The following is a 12,864-nucleotide window of genomic DNA, read 5'->3' as shown; positions in this document are numbered from 1 at the left end:
GATCTCATCATGTGAAATGAAAGATGTAGAAAAATGGACTTAGATAATAGAGCTTTAAATGAATAATGAGCACAATGTATGACTGAGATACTCAATGCAAATGTGTTTTGATATTATGAACAATTCAATGCAAATATATTTTACAATAATGAGCAATTCACTTCAAATGTGTTTGGGAACAATGAAAATGTATCACCCCAAGAACTTCTCCAAGATCACCTCGACATGATAGTTATGACTCACCTCCTAGGTTTTCTAGACACAATCAACATAACTCCCAACATGTTGTTAGAAAGTAGAGTTCACCAAGATAGCTAAGAGTTTGGGGGGAGAGGGGGTGGTGAATCAATTCTGCAATTAAAACAACTCTCAATATCTTTATTAATTATGCAACATGTTAATACTAGATGCAATAACAATAGAAAGATAACCATACACAATAATACTAGATTTTTTATTTAGGGAAACCCTTCATTAGAGGGAAAACCCTGGTGCAGATGGTACCCAAAATGATGTACTAACATAAAAGCTCCTTGTTAGAGGATAAAATATGTTAGGAGTCAATGAAGTACAATTAGTACATAAAGTCCCTATTAGGAAACTTTCAATTCTTGTTAGGAGAATCCAACCCTATTAGGAGTTGAAAGGAGGACAATTGAACTCACTATCCAAATAGCTTCAAAACAGTCTTTAGTACACAATCTTCCAGATAAGCATATCCAAGATCATTGAAATGATCAAATAGCAACTCATTTACCAATACAATTCCTTTGAAGCTAATAGTACATCAATCCACATCAATATCTACTCTAATCAAAATATATTCACATTTAGGTTCGCACAACAATCTCATTTTATCAAAAGCTACATTGTTCACTTAATTCACACTTTAGCTAAAGGAAATGACCTTTCCTTTATACTAAGTCCTTACAACAAGTATTGATTTTTTCCAAAGGCTTTTCCAATTTATAATAATAATATAGTGTTGATCACATGGCAATATTTATTATTAGTTAGTGTCAAAACACTTAATCGTAATAAAAAGATAGTTGCACCCAAGTTACTACTATGTAGTGTTAATTGAGCTCACAAAGGATCCAGGCAAATAAGTTAACCTTGTAGAAAGTTGTAGTGGCAATCGAGTTGATAATTCACACTGAGCTATAGTGTTAACCAATTTGATTATGTTTATTGAGCTCCAATGTGAACCGAGTTAGTAGAGAAATCTTGTTCCAAGGTAATCATCAAGATGGTAGAGTAGTGCAAGCTAAGTCAGAAGTGTCTACCAAGTGATCAATGTGAACTAAGTAGCTAGTATCTATTGGGTGCGAGAGCTAGCCAAGGAGATAGTGGTGATTAAGTGTTTTCATTATTGCTCAAGCAAGACATTGACCTGAGTTGCAAGACTGATTTGACTTGGTGATTATTTTTGGAACTATTTATGTTGTAGCCAACCTATGAAGGAATTTATTTGAATGGATATAAGTATAAGGTATTTTGTTCATCCAATAGAGTGTATGAGTATTCATTGTATCATCATTCAAGCATTAATGAATATGGAAGGGAAGATTGTCTAGAATGCTCCAAGAATTCCAAGGAAAGGAAGAGATTCATCTATCATAGTTAGGTGATTAGTTTACTTCAAAATATCTTCATCAAAAATCATAGTAGGATTTTAGAGATCATTCAATAGATTCATTCTAATAGGTGCATCGGTCCCAAATCCTTTAACCAGTGGACCTAACAGTCCTTTATAGAAACTACTAACAAAGTACATACTTATTATATTGTATAAATCCTTTCACAAGGTGGATCTAACAGTCCTTATTACTCCCAATAGGGTAAGATGACTAGAAGTGATCATTTGTAAGCCTTAACATGCCAACTTTATTATTGTAGTAGTGAAGCATTATGGGTGTTATCTCCACCCCAGTTTTGCCTTTTACTTGGAGGGTCTATGGGTTGCCAAATATTGTGTTATGGTGTTGTTACTTTATTGTTTCATGTTTCATGCATACAAGTAGATTAGACAAGTTAATAAAGTAGTTTAGTTGAATAAGTTTAAGTGGTTCCTATTTCACCCCCCACCCCCAACCTTAGTTACCTAGCTTGCATTACATTTCCAACAATTGGTATCAAAGAAAGGTTCTCTTATCAGAAAGTTTAGAAGCTTGAGAGAAAAGATCAGGGACAGCGGAAGTATATGAGCTAGAGAAAGACATTGATAATGAAAAGTTGGATCTACATGTGGCCATGGAACAAATCAAGAAACTGAAGGAGAAACTCTCTCAAAACCTGAAAAGAAGAAAAGAATTAGCAGAAAATATGAATGACACTATCTACATAGAAGATAGAATTGAATATATTTGCAAAGAAAGAAATTTGGATGAAATATATTCATCTATAGAAGATCTACTTGGAAGGAACCTTATTCTTCAAGAAGAAGTCAAAGAGTTGAAAAGAGAACAAGAGATTCATTCAATCAGGATACGTGAAGTCATGGAACAAAAGAACCAAGTTGAAAATGATAAAATATGGTAGAAGAAGATAGAAGAATACTTAGCACCAGGATAGAAGAAAAAGACAATAAAATCCACCAACTCTCACTACATCAGGCAAAATTGAATTAGTTGACCAATTTAAATCAAGAAGTCATCCATCTGGGGATACAAAATGAAAGACTCATGAATGATCTTAGAGAAAAAAAAGAAACCAATGAAAGAATGATGAATTTAAAAGCAAGCATGGATCAGTTAGCTAAGATATCTGGGAAAAGACAGAAAGGTAAACCAGGATTGGGCTATTTTGAACAAGGAGATTCATCTCAGAAAGGAACTCAAAACAATAAAAGGTCTACATAAAATCATTGTGGAAAAATAGGACATACTCCAAAAAATTGTTGGAGCAATGAAAATTCAAAGTTTAATGGAAAATGTTGTAGTTGCAACAAGCATGGGCATAGAGCAAGTGAATGCATAGAGAAGACTAATTTTGAAGGAAAATGTTTCTCATGCAACAAACAAGGTCATAAATCTTCAGAATGTAGAATCCTACTAAACAACTTATTAAAGCTATCTTTGGTTGGGATTACAACACTTGGTGCAGATGTTATTTATGTGGAGAGTTTGGGCACATTGGACCAAACTAAATGAAGACTCACCTTAGAAAAAGAGATCCTACCAAAAGATGCTATGTATGTAGAGAACTTGGTCATCTAGCAAAGAATTGCATGAATAGAGGAAAAGTTGAAGATGAAAAGAAAGAAAAGGCCAATACAATTAGAAGTCAAGTAAAGCAACAATGGGTAAAGAAGTCTCTAGAGAATTGAAGTGAAATCAATGAGGTCATTGACACCCAAGATAATGGATTAGGTGATTCAATCATCTTTTCATAAATATGCAAGGAGACCATTGGAGCTATGATAAAATTTATATTCTACATCTGTTCCAACCATCCAAGCAAGAATGTCCAGACCAACATATCAAATGCACTTGGATAGATGAAAAGACTTAGACCAAACTGAGTTTTTAGGTCTAACCGAGTCACTCCTTAGATCTAACTAAGTTGTTAGACCTAAAAGAGTTACCTCTTAGAACTAATTGAGCATGGAAAGAGTCAACTAAGTCATTGACTCAACCAAGCATAGAAAGACCATACTAACCAAGCTTCAAGACCAAACCAAGTATCTTTTACCTACCATGTACGAAAGACTAAATGGAGCCTTAAATTTGAAAATCTAATAAAAGGTAAATATCAAAGCTTTGTTTTCACTATGATTTCAAAATTCTCTTTGATCTTAGCATTCCTTAAGCCCCCTGGAGCAATTTTAGTGCAAATAATTGAAGGAGGTTCTTAGGCAAAGTCATCATCATGAAATTCTTCTTCAACCTAGTAGTATGGTAGTGTCTTCTAGTTAAAAGGTCAAGAAAGGTTTAGAAATGTTGGTAAAGAGTTCAGATTGAATTCCTAAAAAATTCTAGCTATATCCAAAAATTGCATAGGAAAAGGATCCTCAAGATGCTAACTCTTCTATTTCTCCAAAGGTATTACTCATAAAAAATATTAGATGATTTTATCATTGTTCTATCCAAGAGCTAGGAAATCTTGAGCTAGGTCAAGCTTATACAACTTTATGTGACGTGATGTGCTAAAGCTAGATCACAAGAATTTGGAGGTCAAGGGTTTGACCCACATCATCCACATGCCTAGGAAATTTTGGATGAAGTGGATCAGACTTATACTAAGCTGAGTTCACGATATGTCATTTTGGTTGGAACAGACCTACCTTATCAATAAGAAGATGATTCATAGGATAATAGGGTATCCTATGACAAAGAAAGCCAAGACTACTAAAACCCTAGGTTGGGAAAAACTGACAAAGTTGACACTCATTGAATGAGATAATAGAGGAATAAAGATGAACAATGTGATAGACATGGAAATCAAGTTTGGCATCCATGTCATTGCTCATAAAATTTATAGCTCAAGTTGTGCCAATAGTGTGCCATGCAAGGTAGTGAACTTGGCATACAAGATTGTAATCAACCTTTCCAAGATTCAGTATTACCAACAAAGAAAGAGCATGGAGAGCATTCGGGCCTCAAAGAACAATTCATGCAAGTTTGGTTCACTCTTAGTATGTTTGTTGTTGGCAAAGATTGCCATATTTTTTTTTTTTTTGCTTTATCATTCTTAAAACAGTTAGCATAGTTAAATAAATAAAAAATATTAACTCTTGGCAAGGTAATTTTGGATCATGGTTTTATCTAGCCCTTAAAAGGATATATATGTAATAACTAGCTATTAAAAAGGGTCAACTCTCGGTAGATACAAGATAGAACTATTTTTGATTAAGTATCTATGCTTTGAATTATAATTAAGATTTTGGTGATAAGAAATATAAAATGCTATTATTTTTATAATTTGAGATTTCTTAGATAGATACTATTGTCTATTCAGTTGTGATCTATTTTCCTGTGGAGATGAATTACATGTGAAAGTTTTCCTTTACTTATCATAGATGAAATATTATTTTGAAATTATAAGAACTAAGGGAAGAAAGTGGAAGTTGTAATTAGATTTCATATTTAATAGATAATCATGTGGGTGATTTTTGCTATTAAATTTGAATGGTTTTTCAATCTGCACATTCTTTTCATATTAATGAATTGATTGTTATAATCTTTTAAGTAATTTATGGAAAAATACTCGTGGGAAGGTTTTTCCTCAAAAAGAGGAAGTAATGAATATATTTTCAATTTGGTAGTTGCACCTTATAATATTGAGAAACAATATTAAGTAGAGAGTTCCATATTATTTTCTTGAGAACTCAATCAGTTGGTGTTAATCTAGTATTTTCTCTGAGAACCTCTATTAAAGGAAAAACCGTTCACTAACATATTGCATGGGTAAAACCTCTGTCATGTGAAGTGAATGTTGACGAAACAAAGGATATCATTGATGCCCTCATTAATGAGCTAGTAGACCCCAAGGCGAATTACTTTGGAACTTATGGAGAAGTAAAGACAAGAATCTCTCTTGAGCTTCAAATCCCTCAAATTATGAAGAGAAAGAAAAAGAGGCTGGAACCATTGGAAAGAAACTTGCCAAATTAGACAAATCTCCTATAATCACTGAAGGCAAGGGTAATGATGTAGAAGAGGAAGATGAAGAGAAAGAGAGTGATGAAGAAGAAGAGGAAGAAGAGGAACCTTCGAAGAAGAAATAAAATACCCCATTGAAGCCAATCAAGAGAGCAACAAGGTCAACTCCTGTGATTACAGCTACCAAGCCAAGTAAAGGAAGAAAGCAACTAAAGCTTTAGGTTGAAGATGAAGATGATGAAGATAAAGAGAATACCCTAGTTATGTCCTTGAAGAAGGTGCCCCATACCTTTGAAAAACAACTATTAAATATAAGGGAAGGAAGGGGTATGGCAGGATTTAAATACTTCAGGTATGACTCTAGAAGCAAAGAGGAGCATAAATAGATTGCAAAAGCATTAGTTGTAAAAATAGAAAATTGGAAATACAACCCTTTTGAGCTTAAAGGGAGTTCTCTTGAAAATCTATTGAAGGTTGTTTAACACCATTGAGATAATGCAACAAAAACAAAGAAGGATATTAGAGATAAAACTTTAAGAAATCTCATGCCTAATCTCTCTGACAAATAAATCAACGAGGCAATGTCTAAACATGAAGATAAACATACTCCTAGATTTAAAGCTTTCTAAATTTTGTCAAATAAAATAGAAGATATTGTTTAGTCCACAAAGAAGACATAGAAGAATATCTTTGACATCAAGGAAGAAGGAGCTCTTGTAGAGATTCAGATAATTGAGGATTCTGATGCTGAGAAGATTGCAACAAAAATCATGGCATCACTTCCCTTCACTCCAAATAAGGCATCAATTATGCAAGAATCAGTTGAGTTAAACCTAGTTCAACCTAGCAGTGAAGTGAAGATTGTCACAACTTCACCAAGTTTTGTCACAAAGGAAACCAAGCATCAAGCTCTCTTAGTCTCGATTGAGTAGCATCAATAAGAACAATAGAAGGACTTGATTGATAAAGGAAAAGCTATCATTCCTTCTTTAGGAGCCAAAAGCAAGGGAAAAAATAACATAGTTGATATAATTTCTTGATGAGGAGATTTTAATCTCAAATTGGGACCAATCAAATATATCAGATGAGTAAATGGACATTTTGGGAGAGCTATAAAGAATGCTAAGAGCTAAGAGACATAGGAGAAAAGTCTTGGAAGACATCAAAGAAATATTCATAGATGCTCTATCTATAGAGGTAAAGGAAAAGGTCCCCATTATTGATTAATTAATTGATATTGTGTACAAGTTCAATGCAAATACTAATGGGTAGGACAAACTTCTCATGAAAGCTGGGAGAAAGTTTGAGAATAAAGTGCTATAAAATGTAGCAGAAAAGATAGTAATTGATCAAGTAGAACTATCTACTTTGATATCTTCATTAGAAAATGTTGTAAATAATGTTTTATCTTTATTTTTAAAGTTGAGTGATTCCACTAACTTTACCAAGGAATAAAGGAAAAGTTGGCCAAGATTGACAAGGACTTGCAAGAGAGTGCAAATCAATTGGCACTTAATCGAAGCTCCAGTTCCAATCATTTTGCAAAATCCATATTTTTGATAGATCTTCAGGAAAAATTGCTAAGGGAAGAGGCTAGAATAAGGGCAATATTGGTTGACATTCATGGTATGCTACTTCCCCACATGGACATTATGTAGAAGAGGATGAATCATGGAAGGACATTAGTCAAGGACATAAAAATGTCAATTGTATATCATATGTATGAGTTATTAGTAGAGATTAAGATTAATCTACATATTTTGAAGGTACTACAAGATAACTGGGATAAGACTTTGTCCATAATTTTGAAGGTATACCATGATTTTCTTTCTCATTTTGGCTTAAACTTGTAAATATTTTGACATTTGTAACAAAAACAAGTGGGAAAGAAAGTGTACAAAGGGGGAAAGAATATAGAGGAAGTATATGTACATATATGTAAAAGGAAATATATAAAACAAAAAAGATATGTAAAAAGCAGACAATAAAAAATAAATTTGAAAAACCAAAAATAGAGTTTTTAGTTCAAACCAAGTTGCAGAGTCTTCAATGAAAATTGAGCTACTAGATCAGGTATATTCCAAGGGGGAGTTTGACTAAAGAAGTTTTTTTTTAGATCTTGCATATGATAAGTGTTTTTGTCACTAATGCCAGAGGGGAATATTGTTGATCACATGATAACATATATTGTTAGTGTCAAAACACTTGGTCATAATGAAAAGATAGTTGCAAGTGAGTTACTAGTGTATAGTGTTAACCAAGATCACAAAGGATCCAAACAAACAAGTTAACCTTGCAAAAAGTTGCAATGTCAACTAATTTGTAGTGGAAATTGAGTTGATAGTTCATAGTGAGTTGTAGTGTTAACTATGTTGACTATGTCTAATGAGCTCCAATGTGAACCGAGTCAGTAGAGTAGTATTCTTCCAAGGTAATAATCAAGATGGAAGAGTAGTGCAAGATAAGTTAGAAGTGTCTACTGAGTGATTAGTGTGAATCAAGCACCTAGTATCTACTGAGTGCTAGAGCTAGCCAAGGAGACAGTGGTGACCGAATGTTTCCAGTATCGCCCAAGTAAGACATTGACCCAAGTTACAACACTGACCCAACTTAGTGATTTTTTTTGGAACTATTAATGTTGTAGCTGACCTATGAAGGAATTGATTTGAATTTATATAAGTTATTTTTTAATCTAATAGAGTGTATGAGTATTCATTGTATCATCAGTCAAGCATTAACGGATATGGAAGGGCAGATTGTCTAGAAGGCTACAAGAATTCCAAGGAAAGGAAGAGAATCATCTATCATAGTCATGTGATCTGTTTACTTCAAAGGATCTTCATCAACAATCATAGTTGCACTTCAGATATCAATCCATTGATTCATCCTAATAGGTGCACTAGTCCTAAATCCTTTAACCGAGTGGACCTAACAATCATTTGCAGAAACTCCTAATAGAGTACTTACTTAATTGTATTATATAAATCCTTTCACAAGTAGGACTTAATAGTCCTTATTACTCCTAATAGGGTAAGATCACCAAAAGTGATCATTTGTAAGCCTCAATAGGCCAACTTTATTACTACAGTAGTGAAGCATTATGGGTGCCATCCTCACCCCAATTTTACCTTCTATTTGGAGGGTTTCTAGGTTACCAAATGTTGTGTTATGGTTTTGTTACTTTACTATTTTATGTTTCAGCATACAAGTAGATTAGACAACTTAATACAGTGGTTTAGTTGAAGAAGTTTAAGTGGAACCCGCCCCCCGCCCCCTTAGTTACATAGCTTGCATTATGTTTCCAACATATAGGACATCAATATGATACTATAATACATGTTACATCACAATTAAACTCTTTCTTTAATGATATAAGCAATAGTCAGCTCATAGAAAATAATACTTTGATCATTCTTCAATAAGTTGGCTCAAACTACATATTTGATTTTGCTATCTCAACCATAGAATCTTCATCATGTCTCTAACCTTTCTCCAAGTCTGCTTAACCATATTCCATCTCTATCAAAAGATACAATTGATTTACCAATAACTATTTTCTAGAAACTATTTTTGAAAGCTACCTTAAGAAAACATAGTATAATTCTATAATGTCTTCATATTCACCTGTGAACACTTAACTCTAGAATTCTCATACTTTACTAGACATATATCTATTAAAGAAAAACACAAGTCATTAATAATTAAATATTTCAAACAATTCTTCCACTATAACTGTGGTAATATGCATTTTTTGACATCAATGACAAACTCTCTCATGAATACAACACATAACCACTAAATCATGTCTCTAGCAATCCTAATATACTCCCCCATAGGAATACCATCATCATTCATGCTAAGAATACTTTCCAATTTTTAGGCACATAACATTGTTCACTTACCAACAGTGTATGTTCATCCTTGATCCATGAAATCTGATATGGTCTTAGGTGCTTCAACCTTTCTAGCTATAACTCAGTGACCATTGCCTCAAATGAAAAATTGTTTGAACTTCCACCATTAATTATTACTTTCCACACTTTTTCTAAAACTTTGCATATGGTCTTGAACAAACTCTTTCTCATTGGGTTATCCTTATTCTTTTCATTCTAGAATGTTCTTCTTACCATCAAATTTCCTTCCTTCTTAGGTTGAATCGGTGAGTCCTCTTGCACCAAAGCATTTTTACTACTATTGACCTTCTTTTCTACATTCTTACATTCAAACAATCTATCCCTTCTTCTCCATGATTTTAACAAGTTCCTCAAAATCTTCCTTAGGATGAAATTTCACCTTTCCACTCAGACTTGTGTTTATCTTGATATGTCTAATTTGTCTTTTCTTGATCAAATCTACTATTTTAACCATATGATCTACCTCGTCCTCTAGCAAATCTACCATCTCTTACTCTTTTTCTTTTCTCATGTCTTTTATTTAGATTCTCCTCACCTTTTTAGGGAAAACTAATAAGCTTCCTCAAAGCTTCCACTTTGACTAAATTGATCTCCTCCTGGATAGAAGTTCTTAATCCATTTAGGTACCTTGCAACCCCTTTTACCTCATCTTCAATATGTCTAGATCTAATATCCAATCTACAAAATTCCTTGGTGTAATCTTTCATCAACCTATCCTTCTATCTCAAACTCTACATTTTCCTCACAAGGTTAATATGATAATCACAAGGTAAGAACTTACCCTTTAACTTATCCATTATCTTATCCTATACCTTGATTTTAGTTTACCTCTCTTTTATTGATCCAATTGTAGATGCATGTCATTTCAACTTTTTGCTTGTAATTTTCAACTTCTTTTCATTAGTAATGAAATCATACTTAAAGTATTTCTCCATCTCAGTGATCCAATCCATCAACTCATCCGAGTCTAATTTTCCACTATATTTAGGAGTATTAAACTATAGTGTAGACTTCAAACTTGTCAATGCTTTTAGGAGTGTTTCTTCTCCTAGGTCTATTATAGGTTTAGGTATAGCAGTATTCAGTGCTCCTTCAACTTTATCATTACTTACATCATTGAGATATCTTCATCAGTGTTGAATTGTCTCAACAGTTTCCAACCTAGCAACAATTTGTCTCAACATATAAGCCTATCTTGGTTCTCCATCTCTCCTTTCAAAAACCATATTGAAACCCTATAAAATTAGAAGTTAGATTGTAATCTTCAACCCCATTGCAAATCAACCAACTACGGTTTAAAATAAGGAACTGCAATCAAAGATCTAAATTTTCAAACTTAGGTCAACCTCAGCTCAAATTTCACCTAACATAAGGCAGGTTAATTTTTGGGCTAGAGGCTTGTCTAATTACCATGAAACCTCACTAAAATAACAACACGAGAGAGAGAGAGAGAGAGAGAGAGAGAGAGAGAGAGAGAGAGAGAGAGAGAGAGAGAGAGAGAGAGAGAGAGAGAGAGAGAGAGAGAGAGAGAGAGAGAGAGAGAGAGAGAGAGAGTTGTCAAAGTATTTCATTCATTAAAACTTTATACATGTAAAGTTGTGAGACCCTCCCAATTATGGAAAGCACCAAAAAATTCAATCACAACACAAAAAAAACTACATACATGCCAGATTCACAATTTGTAGCCTTCAATCTTTCCTCTAAAGCTCACTTCCTTAACTACTCTTTAAACCTAGGACAAGACTCCCTATTTATACTACCCAAGACAACTTATAGAACTTTGTAGATCCACTTTGGAGAAAGGAAAAACCAAATATAGGTCCACATGCTTCCCAAAGATCAATCCTTTTATTAAATTATGAACAAAAATTAAATACACAAGTCATCCATACAAATAAACCCCTAGGTGACACCAAGATCTAGTCAACACCAAGCAACATAACAACTACGTGAATAAGAACAAGATATAATTGAACAAATATAGAATATTCACTAATAAAAATTGTTGAACACAACATAAACAATATAAACTTGAGCCAACTTAGTGAATGAAAATAAGAACACTCCACTAAGCCCATTACCAATACAACTACTAAGGAGAACCACACTAATAGTCGAGCACTTCTACCGAATACAATTTTTGCAAACTTGAGATGTTCTTGCATCAAAAATGGACCTCAAATGCCCTAAAGATGATCACCACATCAATACACCCTTCTATTTTAGTAGATTACCATCTTCTAAAATGAATTGAAATCTTGGGTAGAAAAATAACTACCCATTACTAGGGAGAAATTTCATAGGAATGTCTTTCTAATCCCCAACAAAATGAAGAAATTCATGTCTTGCCCTATCTATAAATTGATGAGATACCAATCAGGGATGAATTTATTGAGAGACCCTAAGGTTTTCATCCCCATGGAAGGTATTAAGAAAGTGTATTGTGATGTTTATTGTGATGTTTTTGAGCCTTGGAATATATTTGGGGAGGTAGCTGAAAAATATTTTGGCATGTGGCATGATTCTAGGCATTTCATTTTGTCGTCATAATTTCCTCCTCTATCACTAGCACCCTTAAATTATTTATATTAGTTCTAGTTTGACACTAGAAAAGCACCCTCTGCATCATTAACTGAGGATTCAAGGATACTTTGACTACCATCCTTTCACTTACTACTCGTGGGGTCATTTCTTCATGCTTCAAGGTCTTGATATTAAGCAATGAGAATCTAATACGATAAATCCTAACATAGGGTGCTCAAAATAAGAAAAATAAAAACTCTTACATGTTAAAAATGTTTTTCTCCCCATTCCATGAAAATGCATGATGAAAATTCAATCGCTAACATTTTTGAAAATGCACGTTCTTATTTTTGTCATTTTTTGACATTTTTATGGTTTTAATTTTTACTTTTGAATGGTTAAGGGAAAATATTAATTTGGTCTTAAAAAATGTCTTCAATGGCTCTCTCATGCATTATTCTTTGATATAGTTTTTTCCAAAGAGCAAAGAGGTCATCAAAGGCATTTTTTGATTGTCAAAATATAGTAATAGTGGGGGCTTCGTAGATTTGAATAGTTAACAATACTCTCTTGAGTAGCAGAAGTATGAAACAAAGAGGTGTTTTGAATGATATTAATATTTTATTGTTAAATTAATATCAATACATGTGTCAACACTAATAACTATTTTTGGATCTGCATTCCTTTCCTCATTAGTGTTCACTATGCTTATGTTTTGTCTGTGTTGTGGTTGTCTTTTGTCTTTAAAATTAAAACATGTTTTCATTATCTTTGTGATGTAATTTGAATGTTCTCCCTATTGTTATGACTTCCCATCTTTTACT

Source organism: Cupressus sempervirens, chromosome 11 (genome assembly GCF_028749045.1).
Source record: "Cupressus sempervirens isolate cs-2001-9-10 chromosome 11, ASM2874904v1, whole genome shotgun sequence".
NCBI classification, from domain to species: domain Eukaryota; kingdom Viridiplantae; phylum Streptophyta; class Pinopsida; order Cupressales; family Cupressaceae; genus Cupressus; species Cupressus sempervirens.
Note: the sequence above shows the minus strand (reverse complement) of the source record.